Here is a 15,784-nt window from a genome sequence, read left to right on the forward strand (position 1 = left end):
AAACTCTGTATATTGTGTATAGCATGAAACATGATCAAAAAGTCTGATTAGGTAAGATATTTGAACTAAGAGACTTTGAACATGGTATTATTGATTGTACTCTACACCATCATTTTAGCACAGTGAAGTTTCTACTTACACAAAATAGTGCAATAAACACTAGAAGAATTCAGGTTGTTTGGAGGCAAAAGGAGTCTTGCTAGTAGTGTGCCAAATAAGTGTCTATTGATTTATTTTACATTTCAATATATTATATACAGTATAGTGTACAGTGGTGTGAAAAACTATTTGCCCCCTTCCTGATTTCTTATTCTTTTGCATGTTTGTCACACAAAATGTTTCTGATCATCAAACACATTTAACCATTAGTCAAATATAACACAAGTAAACACAAAATGCAGTTTTTAAATGATGGTTTTTATTATTTAGGGAGAAACAAAATCCAAACCTACATAGCCCTGTGTGAAAAAGTAATTACCCCCTGAACCTAATAACTGGTTGGGCCACCCTTAGCAGCAATAACTGCAATCTGGGGTTGTTTTGCTGCTTCAGGACCTGGAAGGCTTGCTGTGATAGATGGAACCATGAATTCTACTGTCTACCAAAAAATCCTGAAGGAGAATGTCCGGCCATCTGTTTGTCAACTCAAGCTGAAGCGATCTTGGGTGCTGCAACAGGACAATGACCCAAAACACACCAGCAAATCCACCTCTGAATGGCTGAAGAAAAACAAAATGAAGACTTTGGAGTGGCCTAGTCAAAGTCCTGACCTGAATCCAATTGAGATGCTATGGCATGACCTTAAAAAGGCGGTTCATGCTAGAAAACCCTCAAATAAAGCTGAATTACAACAATTCTTCAAAGATGAGTGGGCCAAAATTCCTCCAGAGCGCTGTAAAAGACTCATTGCAAGTTATCGCAAACGCTTGATTGCAGTTATTGCTGCTAAGGGTGGCCCAACCAGTTATTAGGTTCAGGGGGCAATTACTTTTTCACACAGGGCCATGTAGGTTTGGATTTTTTCTCCTAAATAATAAAACCATCATTTAAAAACTGCATTTTGTGTTTACTTGTGTTATATTTGACTAATGGTTAAATGTGTTTGATGATCAGAAACATTTTGTGTGACAAACATGCAAAAGAATAAGAAATCAGGAACGGGGCAAATAGTTTTTCACATCAATGTATGTATATTTGTGCAATGTGAAGCTTTTCTCTAGGAGATAGAAATTTGGACATTGCCAAGACATAAACTTTATGAACCAAAAAACATGTTTGACTGTGATAATTATGATGTCTACTGTACTTTTAGTGCACGCGTTAGTTATGATTTTATTTCAATTTTTGTAAAAGTCACTTAATAACAATGCAGCAATTTTTACGTTAAGCAATAACAGAAATTTCTCTCTCACTATACTATTGTAGTTTTACTTATGTTTACTTATTCCATCTATTTTAGGTCTTTAAAGTGTTCAAAGTGTGTCTTTCATAAACTTTCAGTGTTTTAGTGGTGCCCAGTCTTTGATGTTAGAGTCATTTGAGCAAAGTCTCACACTATTTCATTTGCAAATGTTCATAAAAGATTCTGTATGAAATATGTTGATATCAGTTATTTACTCTGGATATTTATAAAACGGACAGACTATGTAAGTACACATATTACAGAAAATTATAAAATCTATTATAAAATCAGGCTCACCCTACACCCAACACCCAAAAATGCTTTTTGTTATTAGCAAGGCTAATGATAGGAAGGTAATGAGCGGTTTTCTGATATGCAACATTCTGATTGCCTGCTTATGCAAGTGTGTCTGTGCCAGCACCAGCTGATGATTGGATTACCTTTCGTGAAAGGAAATAAACCCTTCAAGTCTATTGAAGTCTATTCTGATTTAACAGAAGTTTGCACATTAGCTAAAGCCTATGTTTAATGGGTGTAACAATGAGAGAAAAAACTGCTACTGAGTTTTGTTGCAATGTAAGGTAGTCAGTTTTAATGTCAGTTTCCATACTATATGTATACTGTAGAAGCAGTGAATTGATCCAAACGAAAACAAATACAAATCAACAGATTAATTGCAATTGGTTTTAGTGTAAAAGTGGTTCTTTGTTCAGTGCAAAGAAATCTATAGTATACTGTGCAATGGGTGACATTCATGGTACTTTTTGTGTATATCCAATGATTTCATTCAAACAAACTTGACATTGTATATATGAAACCAATGACATCTTTAATATACTTTTTGTGCCATGCACCAGTCCCTGTGGAGGTAAATCTGGATACTCTGAGATGACAATGCTACATCACTAGGCCACTTAATTTATAGAATTCTTTTGTTATTTAGCTTTATTAATTATAGACTAATGTAACTAATTAAACAGTTTTTGTATGTCTTCATTTCTTATTTATTTCTTGTGCACAAACATGTTTACACATACAGTATGATACCATATCATTTACTTTTGTTTGTTTTCTGAATGATACCAGTCTCCATGTAACATGGCTAAGAAGAAAATTAAAAATATATTTTACATATAGTATTGTTTTTTCAATAAGAAGCCCTTTTGTTTTTGTGTCATTAAAAAGGTGTTACAATACACACTCACAGCTTTCTTCAGTCCTAACAGATTTAGAATTTTATATGGCAAAAATAAAATAAAATCCTTAGTGAACAAACACACCCCAGCAAATGCTCACAGACATTCACACAACTAGGTATGTTGTTCATGTAGGGACTTGCCTTTCACTATCACTTAATTTTTATTTTTACTTCTCAACTCACCCCAAACAAAACTTCAAAACAAACAGTATTAGTATTGCAAGTAAACTCCAAGCTTTGAAAACTGATGTTTCTTAAGAAAGATCAGATATAGAATGTATTAAAAAAATATAAAAAGCATGCAATATATATAAAAACACAAAGGCACAAAATTTGCTCTAAGATTACAGAGGTTTAATTAAGGTTTTTGTGATCTTAATCTTATTTTCTTCAGATCTGTAGAAATCATGTTAAGTTTTAACAGACAGTTACAATTTTATTTTGTATATATAGATTTTTCTTTTTCCATAGTAAATAGTTTCTTTTAACTTTAAATTAATGCCATAACTTTAAACTGTTATATAACCCAAAATAAGGAAAACATCCTATAATCGATGCTTATGGTAAATGGGCTGCTAGCCTTATCTTGTTATTACTGAAATTGTCTTAGAATATCTACACAAAAGCATTTTATCTTTTTGTCACCTTCCAGTTTTTCAGCAATTTGAATGAATGTAGAAGCTACAGAATTACCATCAGCCCTTCTACTAATGTGATATGGTCCTGTTTGCTTTACCAAAGGTCCAGCCATAACAAAGCCAAACTCTATGATGTTTTAGAAATCTCAAATACTCATCCTTAGGAAGGTTAAAATTGTGACTCTGGCTTCCTGAAAGTCAAGTTTGATAAACATTCTACAAAGATAAAAAGCAGATGTAAAAGAATTTGACCTGTGACCTTTGATTGTTCAGTTAGAAACTGCTTTGGCTGATGGAAAAAAATGACTGTACCTTCTTGATATTCTTAGAGATGTCTCTTTTGTGCTTCAAAGCAACAGACCAAAAGCATGTAAGAGAAGACTTAATTTACTAATTTGACCTTTGTTTCAGATTTTATAGTCTGGGTCTAAGGTCAAGAATATATGGTACAGAAAAGTACCTATTCTAAGAATGTGTCCTGAGTTATACACTGAGCTAAACATGATCCTTAAAGTAATTTGGATATAGCTATGCAGTTCTTTAGCCCAATGCCTATATATTGTACAATCGATTAACCTATAACAGTATGCATTATGAAAAGTCATAAATACAGATTATGATTTTAGATTATATCACTAGATTAGGTCAGAGGCATATCATAAGTGTGTATCTCATTGGCAGCTGGTGAAGGTGGTGCAGTGTTTTTTGGGCGCAGCAAACTGAAGCAGCACTTCACAGCTCAGTAGAATAGAAAAGAAAAAACATGCACACAAACTGTAATGTTGCCTACACACTGCCCAGTAGCACTAACTGAACATAAATGTTGTCCTCACTTACTTTCTAATTTAAATTGAGTAATTTAAGTCACCAGTCTCTTTTTTCTGTTGACAGCATGGCCAATGTATTCAGCCTCTCTTGAGTTATGGTGTTTCTGAGAAAGATTGTATATACTTTGAAAAACTTACTAATAAGTAGACAAATATGTAAATCTCTAAGGTTTGATAGGCTGCAGGACACCAACAGATTAAGAGTTTAAAATTTAGGCTTCTGAATGGGTGGCAGACTAACCTTTTTTTTCTTTTTTTTTTTAAGTCATATTTTCAAAGTCACAATAAAACTTTAACATATTTACTTCATATCACATGCCATGTGTCATAAATTGTTCGTAATATAAAGTTATTATAACCTAAATCTCACTTAAAACAACACATTTAAAACTTTGAAATTCTGAAAAGTTACTCAAGTTCCATTAGTAATACTAAAATAATACTTTTTGATTTACTTATTGTACTTGTGCCAAAATAAACACCTTTTTTTTTTTTTTTTTTTTTTTAAGTAAGTAAAAATTTATCTATAAAGTGCCTATCACAGACAAAAGTCATAAAGTGCTGAATAATACAACATAGAATAAAATGAAATATTAAAATACAGGGCAGTGACAATATAAAAACACGCACAGATGACCGTGCTACCCAAAAGCCAGTCCAGCATGTATGGTGCCAAGTGTTCTGGGGAGACCAAAAGCTTGTTCAGTACAGATTTTGATGTTCCCTTAAATACAGTGGCTTCCTTAAGGTGCTCTTTCAACACTCCATCGAGAGAGGCAACAAAATCCACAAACCCATGGAAAATCCTGGGCTTATCAGAACTGTCACTATCATCATGGCCATGCAAAGCCAATTCAAATTCTCTACAAAAGTTCACACAGTCTGTTATTCTGGACAGGATGTATTGATTTATGGTCACCTTGTTGTTGCCTTACTAATGCAAATCTCGTAGCCTTCATTTAGCTGTTCAGCAATTATAAGCCTGCCAAAAAAATTACTCTAAATTTAGTCTGGATGACTACATCTACTTTCATGCCACTTGCATTTTTCAGAAAGATGGTTTTAAGTCTCATATCTCCCATCAATGTCCGCAACCCTTCAATAACAACAACAAAAAAAGGCATTATTTACACCATATCCAGGTAGCCAACTCCATTTGTCATAACAAGAGTAGGAAAAAGTCCGTATGTAAGCTTGTCCTCAATCACACTTTATGAAGGGGTGTTTCATTAAAGATATAGCAACTTCAGAAATCAAAAAGTTTGGTAAACACTCTAAAGTTGCCCTCGCTCATCAGTAGTTGCGTTAATGGTGGATGTGAACTGTGAACCAGTGACATGAACTTGAAATAGTGTGCCAACGAGTGTCCAATCGCATTACATTAAAAAAAATCTAAAACAACACTAATTCTCAGCCAATAAATGTGGGAGTGTCTAGGGTGCAGAGAGCTGCATCCCTGGAAAAATCTGAAAGCAACCAATTAAAGGGGAGCCTCAGGTCACCTGCTTGCCAAAAGTTCAAGGACTTGCATACACTCTAATTTGGCCGGCACCCTTTAAGCAGGAAATATAGGTATTCACACAGAAATTAAACAAATACAAGCCATTACCAATATTTAATGGATGCTGACATGTGCTAACACAAGGCACATAGTACAAATAAACAAATTCCAACTGTTTTAAACGAAGTACACTTAAAAAAAAAAAAAAAAGAAAAGTGTTTCAGCTTAGATAAAGTAAGGAGGTCTACACCCAGAACATTCTACTGAACTACACACACCATTCAGATGCTTGTCACTAAGCAGCACATCTTGAGAGAGTGGCATTAACTCACTTAAAATAGAGTAGTGTTCGAGAACTAAACCTTTCATTGTATTTAAACATTACACTGTAGCTTTAGGGTGTAGGCAGTGGCATAGCTAGAATTTGGGCCGCTTGGGGCGGGGCATTGCTTCAATTTGCCGGTGGGGATGTTTTTTGTGCAGAGCAAGAACGCATTCAGATTGATAACGAAACGAAATTATAAATTGTATATTAGTTGTTTATCTTCCTAGAAATTATTATCGGTGTAATGTTTATGTTTATTTTTGTTATTGCCTCATAAATTTCAACTGCTCTGTCTGATGCTGTCACAGAAGGATAGTCTGAAAATTATTTTTGAAGAATTTGTGGATAAAAATCAGATAATTTTACTTTTTTCATTCATAAGTGATATTTTTCCAAACCCTGCTGCTTACACACAAATTGTACTGAGCCTTTTTGCCAATACAGTAATGCCACCCCCAAAAATGTGGAGCCCAGGGCGGACCATCCCTTAGCTACGCCACTGGGTGTGGGTTGGTCCCTGCTATGGATGTAATTACAGGGCATTACAAGACAAAGTCACTCATACTGTCCTAACCTTGAGTTGACAGACAACTGAACACTAACTTGCTAAACTATGTAGTAGATGACAGGAAACCCTTATAGGCACAAGTAAAAGGTGCAAATTCTGTCCAGACATTGCATTCATCTCAGGATTCTGGAACTGTGAGCCAGCAGTACTAACTACTGTCTTACTTTGCCTCCTTTTTTGTTGTCTTGGTAAAATAAATGATAAGCAAAATGATAATCTGACAAAGAATATCCATAAGATGAGATCTCAAAGATTGGCTAGCATTTTGGCACAGGGGTTAGTGTTGTTTCCTCACAGCCACTGAATTCAAATTGTGATTTGGGCAGGTTCTGTGATGATCTGATATTTTATGTAGGGCTAGTTCTTACTTTGATCCCTTTGCTGTCATAAATAGATTCTGGTTCCCTCTGATACTCTGTTAAAATATTTCTGTTGAAATATTAAATTGAGGCAATGACCTTTCCTAAAGGTCAGCTGTTTAAGGCCCTCATAAGGGCCTTGCCAATGAGCCAGTAATTTAGAATGTGAGGTAGGGAGAAGTACCATGACCCAGTCTCCCAGGCGGAACTCCTGTAGAGACGTGCCACAGTCATAGCAGCGGACCTGAGCTGCTTGCGCCTTTTCCAAGTGAGCTTTTATTATTGGTTGGATTTTAGCAAATCTATTGTGTAACTGTGTGACATACTCTAATATGTTTGTCGAGGGGTGGGCCTCTTCCCCCCCAACCTTCTATTAAAATGTCCAATATGCCCTGGGGTTGTTGTCCATATAATAATTCAAATGGTGAGAACCCCTTAGAGGCTTGTGGGACTTCCAGATATGCAAAAAGGAGAAGGGGGAGGAGTTGATCTCAGTTCCTTCTATCCTCGCTGACCACCTTGCGAAGCATGTGTTTGAGTGCACTCCATCAAACCATCAGATTGAGGATGATACACCAATGTTTTCAAATGTTTTATCTTCAGTAACTTGGCTGTTTCCCTGAACGTCTCTGAGGTAAAGGGTGTCCCTTGATCCGTAAGGATTTCTTCAGGGATGCCAACTCGTGAGAAGAACCCCACCAATTCCCGTGCAATAGCTTTGGTTATAGCTGACTGCAATGGAACAGCTTCTGCATATCGGGGTTGCGTAATCTATCAGGACCATTATGTACTTATGTCCCCTGGTCGAGGGCTCCAAGGGTCCCACCAGGTCAACCCCTATATGTTCAAAGGGGATCTCAATCAGGGGTGGGGAACAAGAGGAGCACGGTCCCTTCTAAGAATCTGCCACAGTTGATATTCCGGACAGGATACACAAAAGTGATGGCCCTCCTCATTGATTCCTGGCCAAAAAAAATGGAGCTTAAAATGCTCAAGAATCTTTTCGGGGCCCAGATGGGTTCCCAGGAGGTGGGTATGTGCCAGTTCACAGACTTGTCGCCAGTAAGTCCGTGGGACTAACAACAAGGACCGCACCTCCCCCTCATTTTCAGCTACCTGATATAGAAGGTCATTATTTAACACAAAGTGAGGACCTGGTAGCATAGGATGTTAAGTGTGATGGCCTTCTATTAGAAAAACTGCATTTTTATCAAATGTAAGGGAGTCATCATTCCATTGCTCCCATTTAAACAAAGCCGGAGTCTGCCTAAATTGAAAGTGCAGTTGTGTGAAAGGATTGGAGGCAACCTCAAGGAGCGTGGTTTCCTCCTGAGTTGCCACAGAATCTGTGGATGACTTATCAACATACAACAACCCGGGAGTTTCCATGTCATTGTTAGAAGCCGACAACCATCTCTCCTCCGGCTGTGAAACATGCTGTGGAGGCAGAAGAGGATGCAGTCTCCGCGTCAATTACTTGGCCCAATGTTTGTTTAGGGGTGGTGAGCGTTAAGCTGCTTTTACTCTCTGACCAGTCTCGGCCTAGTATCGCTGGGAACGGAGGTTTTTTTAATAACTGCTACTGCCAGTTTTTTACGGTACCCTCATAGCTAATGTAGCATGAGGCCGACTTATACTGACGGACTTTTAAGTGTACACAGATTAGACTTGTCTTATGTTTAAGCCATTGTCGCGGTAACACCAAGTGGCTAACAACAACTGAACTGTTACTGCCAGAATCAAATAATGCTGGTACTTTGAATCCATTTAGTGTTACCACTCCCGTATGAGAAAAGGCCAGAGGATTAGCAAGAGTGCACCAACACTTACTCTCTATCTCCCCACAGACCCCTTCATCACCATGACGAAAACCTCCACCATGTCTCAGGAATCTCCAGCATTTGCTTCACAGTGTGAAAATGGGGGTCAAATACAGAAACACAGGTACGTCAGGTTTCACACAGGTCCTGTTCTGGTTCTCCCAAGTAGGTCTCCACTCTTATTTTTTCTATAGTCTTTATTAAAGAGACCATGTTTTTAATGGGTTGTCGATCAGGCTGGTTGGGCAAAATCATTGGGGAGGGCTCTGAGCAACAACACTTAGACTAGTTGCTCCACCACCTGCTGGGCATTGTTTTGGTCTGGCCGTAGCCAGCACCCAATTTTAGCCCATAGGCTGAAAACCTAGAGAGCAGTTGGCAAAAATGTATTAAACTCCCATTGGGATATTTTCCTCACCTGCTAGACTGGGGAACCCCCACCTTTCTCAAAGGAATTTTCCTATGTGGGGTTCTATGGAGCGGTCCCTTTTTCCGGGAGCCCATAATAATTCCCTAGTGAGTCCCCCTTCGAGCCTGACTCTAGGCCCCTGATCTACGTACCCAGTGATCTATTCTAGACCCCTGGGTTGAAGCTTGCCCTGAGTTCCCCTTAATCACAGCGACTGTCTCCAACCCAGCAGCTCAGGAACGGTACTCTCCAACCTGGTCCTTTAAGGGTTGAATGTCCTGGTCAAGTGTCTAGGTCTTCCTCAGTTTCTGTTTCTGGTTCCCATAATAAGACGAACATCCTGCCAACAATGCCACTGTGAAATGAATAGACCTTGACATCAAAAGGAGGTAGGGGACAGCTACCCGTATACTTGAATAAGGCTGCAAATACAAAGATTAGGTAACAAATGGAGGATCACTGGCTTTTAAAACAGGTTGCCAGAAATGACGTCATCAAGGGGTGGAACTGGAAATGACATCTTTGGAATCAGGTACAATTTCCTGTGTCTGGTCTGCAGAGATAAAAGAGAAAGGATTACTGCACCCTGTCACTCTGGCCTGGCATGGAAGTACCTTCTTTTGGTCATTCTAGCTGCCTCCCATGCGCACATGTGTGACAGCAGGTAGGAACTCTCCAAAATTTAGAGACCATAGGGGTAGGAAACAGGGTTTTCCATTGGGTTTGTGTGTGTTTCTGTTTTATGCCTCATATATGAAGTGCCTTTTTAAATATGAAAAAATACATCATGACATACAGTATTTGGATTTTTGTATGAAGTATTCTGTATATAGGTTCTGCCAAATTGTTTCATGAAACTGTCTAGTATTAGATTATGCATGATTCTGGCATGGTGTGGCTGGTTGCACTGTTTGTTTATTCTTCTCCCTGTGTATTTACGTTATGGTAAACTATAGCTCTGATGTATTTTTGTCTCTGATGATAGATGCATAATGATCCTTATGATTAAAATCTGTAGGTCTTTTTCAAAATCTTTGCCTTTGTAATTTCTGTATTTTTGCCATAATACATACACTTAGGTGTAATTACCATTTACTGCATGTCTGTATTTTTTAATGTTAATACTGACAAAATAGAATGGGCACAACATAAACATAAAACGTGAAACTGTGCAACATATAAACAATGTAGGAATGGGTTTAGGATAACAGATGGCTAATATGCTACATTCACCTGCTGACTCCAGAGTTAATAATCTAAACTACTGGCAACAGAAGACCATTAAACCTTCACCCTGAGATCACTTCCAGTGTAATCCCAAAATCACTTCCAGAATGAAAAAGGGTTTGCAGTATTTCAGGACTGCTTTTCCACATTCTCCTTTAAAGACTTCTAATATCATTGAATCTCTGTGAACTGACATGTATTGACAATTTACTATTAATCAGCCCCGCTAAAAGAAACCACACTTGACAAAAGTGAAAACACCTCAAGCTGCTAGCTGTTGGTTTTTACAAGAATCTTATAACTTTCCAGACTTTTTTGTATAATTTATTTCACAGCCTGGTGTTCAGTCAATATCTGATCATTGAGCATACTTAAATCCAACTGTAACTATGGGAGTACAGATATAATAGAAGATCTTACATGTGTGCTCAAACAAAACAAAACAGAAATACTGTACACTCAACCTGTAGCCTAACCGTCCATATTGTAGGACATGGAATCATTTAGTACTCATGTTTTATAGCTGTATTATAACTATTGTTTATTTTTTGACTCATGAATGTATATGACCAAAATTATTCAAACAGCAAAAATGTTTTTTTCATACTTGCAAATACAAATATACATATGCTTACACTGTATATTGCAAATAACAGCACCATCCATAAGTTTTCAGATAGTAAAATAAAAATGCATTTTTCTGCTGGTGGTGCTGGCATACATTTTGTTTTTGGACAAATCAAATCAAAACAAAATTAAAATATTAAAAAACGGTACTTACATACATACTCAAACCCATTTACTCTAAAGCATAGCATTTGGTTCCATTTTCAGCCTTGTAATTTGGAAGGCTTTTGGCTTCTACCTCCTTTTCAGCAAGGATAATGCATGCTTTCTTGGATTTAAATAAGGAGATTGCATAGTCTTTCCATTTTTTTCACACATTTAACTCCTTAGTTACACTGGTAGTGTGTTTTGCTTGCCATATGATTAAATAACAACCCATTATTTTGGACACATTTTTTGTGCACTTACACGAACATTAGCTGAATTGTCAATGCAATTGAAGAAAACCACTTAGGTACAGCCTATGATATGATATATGTTTCTTAGGTGAAGAGCTTAGCTTTAAAATGCCTTAATTAAGTATGTTTATTTTTCCACACTTTCATCCCACCATCTTTTTAACAAAAGTTTACTTATCTCTGTCTCAGCTTTGATTGTTCATGCATTGTTCTGGGACTTGTAACATGATCATTGCTATCTCATTTGTCTTCTAATTTGGCCTTTTGATTTTTAGTACTGATGAGGATGGTACTATATTTATGGCATATAGTAGTCCTCATTGTTTTTCCTGTCATAGCCTGGCAAAAATACCAGTTTGGTTGTTAGTGACTTGAACAACAATTGTTTTTGAAGATGCATTGGAGTGAAAAATATAGCATTTCAATGTTTGTTAAAAAAGACTTGTGTTAGTATAGGTATATAGGATTATTTAGATGTATTTAGAATACATTATAAGAAAGAGTAAAGAACCTAATGTGGCTGAGAATAGTATTTTCAAAGGGAAGTGTACTCTTAGGGTTGATAAGATGCATGCAGCTAGACCAATGAATAGGTTGCTGGGATATATGCAAATAAAGAAAGCATCCTCAAACATTCACATATATAATGCTATGGGTTAATGGATTGTTCATGGTTAAAGGTTGAGACAATAATGTGTATGTATTTGTAAGAGCATAAACAACTTGTATAAATAATCAGGACCTTTTTGATTAACCTTTTTTGTATTTTACTATATTGTAATTATCAAAGGGGTCTCAAGAGCAAATAATAAGACCATTTATAAATTATCAGTTATTCAATTTCAGCTGCAACTTTTAGGCTGTTTACCATTACTTTTCCAATGGATTACATCATCAATAGGCATTGTATAACGGAAAAGTATTTTCAGAGCACTCAGTGACATAGTGAGAGAGAGCATAGCAGATATGTGAAAGAAACAATGTTTTAGAGACATTTTGCAACATATACTGTTAAGGGATGAAAGTAACAGCATTGATAAGCTTGCCACCTACAAAATGAAAATACACCCCAACGGACACATGTTTTGAGAGTGAAAAGACTGCACAATATCTTTTATTTTAAAAAAACTGCATGGATATCACCACTGGTTCAAGAAAGAACTGGGAACTCTGTTACCGCTCAGGATGAACTACCTGATACAAAGCTTGCTGTATAACATTGATATGAATCATTGAGGCTGCATGTTTTCTTTCATTTTAACTCCTAATATTTGTTATGCCTGGTTTCTCTGCAAGTAATTTTGCATAGACTTAGATGAAATAAAGTTTGTTACTATGTCACCAAAATAACTTTGTTGTTGACAGTAGCATTTTCTAAAGGGTTAGGGGATGTTGCTGTCTAACCCAGTTCAAGCAGGTTAACAAAGAGACAACCTTGATAGTCCCCTTAATGGCGGAGAGTGGGTTGCAGACCATGAGCTGTAGTCCCAGTAGTTTGCAGCCTACCATTGACAAGGTTTCTAAGAGTGAGTATTGTGTGATGTACAAGTAATACAAGGATAATAAGCTATGGCACAGTAAAGGGACATTTCTTCTTGTTCATCACTCATAAAGAACCAAGGTAGCAGTTATAGTGCAGTGGTTTTCATGACAATTCTGCAGTTTTCACTATAAATCAGAACATTTCTTCATAGTTCTTTCTTTCTGTTATAAACAGCAGTTGTGTTTCTCGGTCAGTCTGGCTGGTGTTGATTTCTAACTGCACCCAGTTTTCATTGTTTTCTATGATGTTCTGAAATGTGTGGCTGACGGCCAGGACTCATGCCCAGCCAGGACGCCTGGAGGGACTGGGAGAGGGACAATACCTCCCTTGGACCACAGGAGGGCCACTACCAGGGGGGCCCAGGCAGTTGTGGAGCACTGGAAGTCAGCACTTCCGCCACACCCGTACTGGGAGTAAATGATTCCAGGGACACCCAGAGTGCTTCCGGATGCTAATGCGGCACTTCCGTCACACCAGGAAGTGCTGCGGGAAGTTCATCGGAGAGCACCTGGAGCACGTCCGGGTGATTATAAAAGAGGCTTCCTCCCTCGAGTGAGTGAGTTGGAGTCGGGGTGGAAGAGATTTAAGCTCGGAGAAGAGTAGAGGAGGCAGTGAAGGAAGACAGGACTTGTGAGAGGCCCAAACTGAGGGTGTGTGGTGCAGGGGCACTGGGTTGTATGCGGGACTGGTTAAACTGTAAATAGTGTAAATAAACGTGTTATGGGTTTGAACCATTGGTGTCCGCCTGCCTGTGTCGAGGCTGGTCTTCCACAAATGATGGTTTTGCGTTGCTGATTTTCCTTCCTGTTGTTCTGTTTTTTCCTTTAGCAACCAGGTTACTTGCTTTTCTTTCATGGACCATCCTTTATGTTTAGGCCTACTGACATCAGATGACAAAGAAAAGACCAAATTCTAAATCCATCACTGGGTTCAGAACCATTCTAAGACTGGAGCACTGAGATGACAAGTAGCCTGACATTATATCATCCTATTGTAAAGAGAAGACGGAGTATAAGCAGAATGCAAAATACAAAATATCTGAAACTAGAATCAAAGTACTGTGAGACTTGCTGTAGCAGTAATCTATAAACAATTTGTTGTACTTACTTTTTGAACCATGTGTCAGATGTAATAAATACATCTTTCTCTTAAAGTGCTGTATTGAACAAGAATAAAAGTTTTAGCGAAAGTAAAAAATTTCTTTTGAGTCTGAATGAAAGGTAAACTAGACTACACATGGATATGAATCAGTGTAATTTCTCATTTAAAAAACAGGGTGAAGAATGTTGCATATCTGTTGAAGGTAGAGGTGGTTAGGATATTATGAGGGGCACTAACCATCTCCCTGGAAGGGAATAAGTCATAATAATAGGGTGTACATCAGTGTATCTGTGAACAGATGAGACTTTGTCCACGATGGATTGTGTGCTGAAACTGCATCTGAATATTCTGGCAGCTCACTGCTTTCCTGTTCTGCTCTGCTTACCCTTGTCAATGGCATCTTGGACTACAGACTGTGGATTTTTAACTGGTGCCTCTGTTTAACAATCAAATCATTAGGCACAGTTCAGACAGAACAAAGGCAGTCTGTTCCAATTGTACTTCTTAAAGAGCGACATCCCTAATCCTTTAAAACAAGTTGAATCAGCCTAAAAAAAAGGGTTTTGTGGGAGGGATTGTGGGTGCTGGAGATTTGCTTCTAATCTCTAAACACAGCCTAAGAAAATAAGGATAAAATGTTAACTCTTCACCTGGAAAGCATCTCAGGGTGAGCAAACACACCCTTGAGAGTGTAAACTTTCTGAACTGATTATGGAGATCCTATATGTATGAGTCTAAATGCACTGGAAAAATTAGCAGAGAATGGAGATGCCTTTCCTTTAACTTTGAGAAATGCTGTTTTAGTTGTCCTGAATGAAACATTTATAGCATGCACATTTTATTTCTGCAATGAATGTGGAAAACTGTTCCAGGATTAAAAAGAACGAACAAACTGAACCATTGTTTGTATAATACCGGGGCATGTTTTGTCACTTCTTCAAATTCTCTAAAAGAATGCAGGAGACAGAAATTTAATCTGTTTGTACTCCTTAATAGTGGCCCATTGGTCAGTTCTGTTTTAATGAAAATTATGGGTTTTTAATGACATTTTCAACATCTCAGTCAATGATCACCTAGAATTCATTTTGTTTTCATGTGTTTTCTGTCACTTTATAACTTTGTAACTTCATTCATCCATCTTGCTAAAGTGGAAATTCAATGGTGCTAAAGGATCCAAATTACATTGAAAAAGTGACAGATTTCATGACTGGAATGAGTTTGCAATTGTCTGAGATAAGGTGACATACGATCTTGTAAGAGTGTAATGAAAATTATTTTTTTCATTTTTGGAGCTGTTGATGGTATGCCTGATACTGCTTCATTTTTATCTGTTGTTACCTTTTCATATTTAGAAAAAAAAATTAATATATTTACAGTAAATATGGTATTCTAAGTTATATTCACTTACTATTTCAAATAATCCAAGAAAAGAGAAAACAATAATAATCATTTGACTATATTAGCTATCTAGCTTACCAAAATCCCATCCAGTACACTATAAATAAAAACATTGTTAAATTCATTTTTCAAGTGATTTTATTTGTTTAGATTTTTTAAAGGTGTTATATTTTTTTAATCTGTCATGCACCTGGCTCTTAGTAAGTGGTTGCTGCCTCTGATTATCACCCATCATTTTGATATTACTGAGGTGAAAGATGTTTGTAATAATGCAAACTAAATCCTGTTCTCTAAAGGCTGCTACGTAATGACTTATTAAGAGAAGGCTTTTCAGCCCACTCTTCTTTTCCAATGCAGGATCTTGAGTATTTTTCCAATACTTTCCTGTCTGGGTTTCTTGAAGTGAATTGTTGTCAGGATAATTCACATGTAGTTTACCCCAG

The 15,784-nt window shown here is 37.2% G+C and overlaps 1 long non-coding RNA gene across 2 annotated transcripts in view; it reads left to right on the forward strand.

Annotated features, from left to right (window-relative positions):
• LOC120515078 overlaps positions 1-13,846 on the forward strand; it is a 41,052-nt gene extending 27,206 nt beyond the window's left edge. The window contains exons 2-3 of one of the 2 annotated variants that reach the window (XR_005630582.1): positions 8,666-8,762; positions 13,718-13,846. This is a non-coding gene — a long non-coding RNA (uncharacterized LOC120515078). Of the gene's footprint in view, positions 1-8,665; positions 8,763-13,670 lie in introns of both variants that reach the window. The other variant, XR_005630581.1, reaches the window with a different exon arrangement.
• Positions 13,847-15,784: the final 1,938 nt, after the last annotated feature.

The sequence above is a fragment of the Polypterus senegalus genome, chromosome 14 (genome assembly GCF_016835505.1).
Source record: "Polypterus senegalus isolate Bchr_013 chromosome 14, ASM1683550v1, whole genome shotgun sequence".
NCBI lineage: Eukaryota > Metazoa > Chordata > Cladistia > Polypteriformes > Polypteridae > Polypterus > Polypterus senegalus.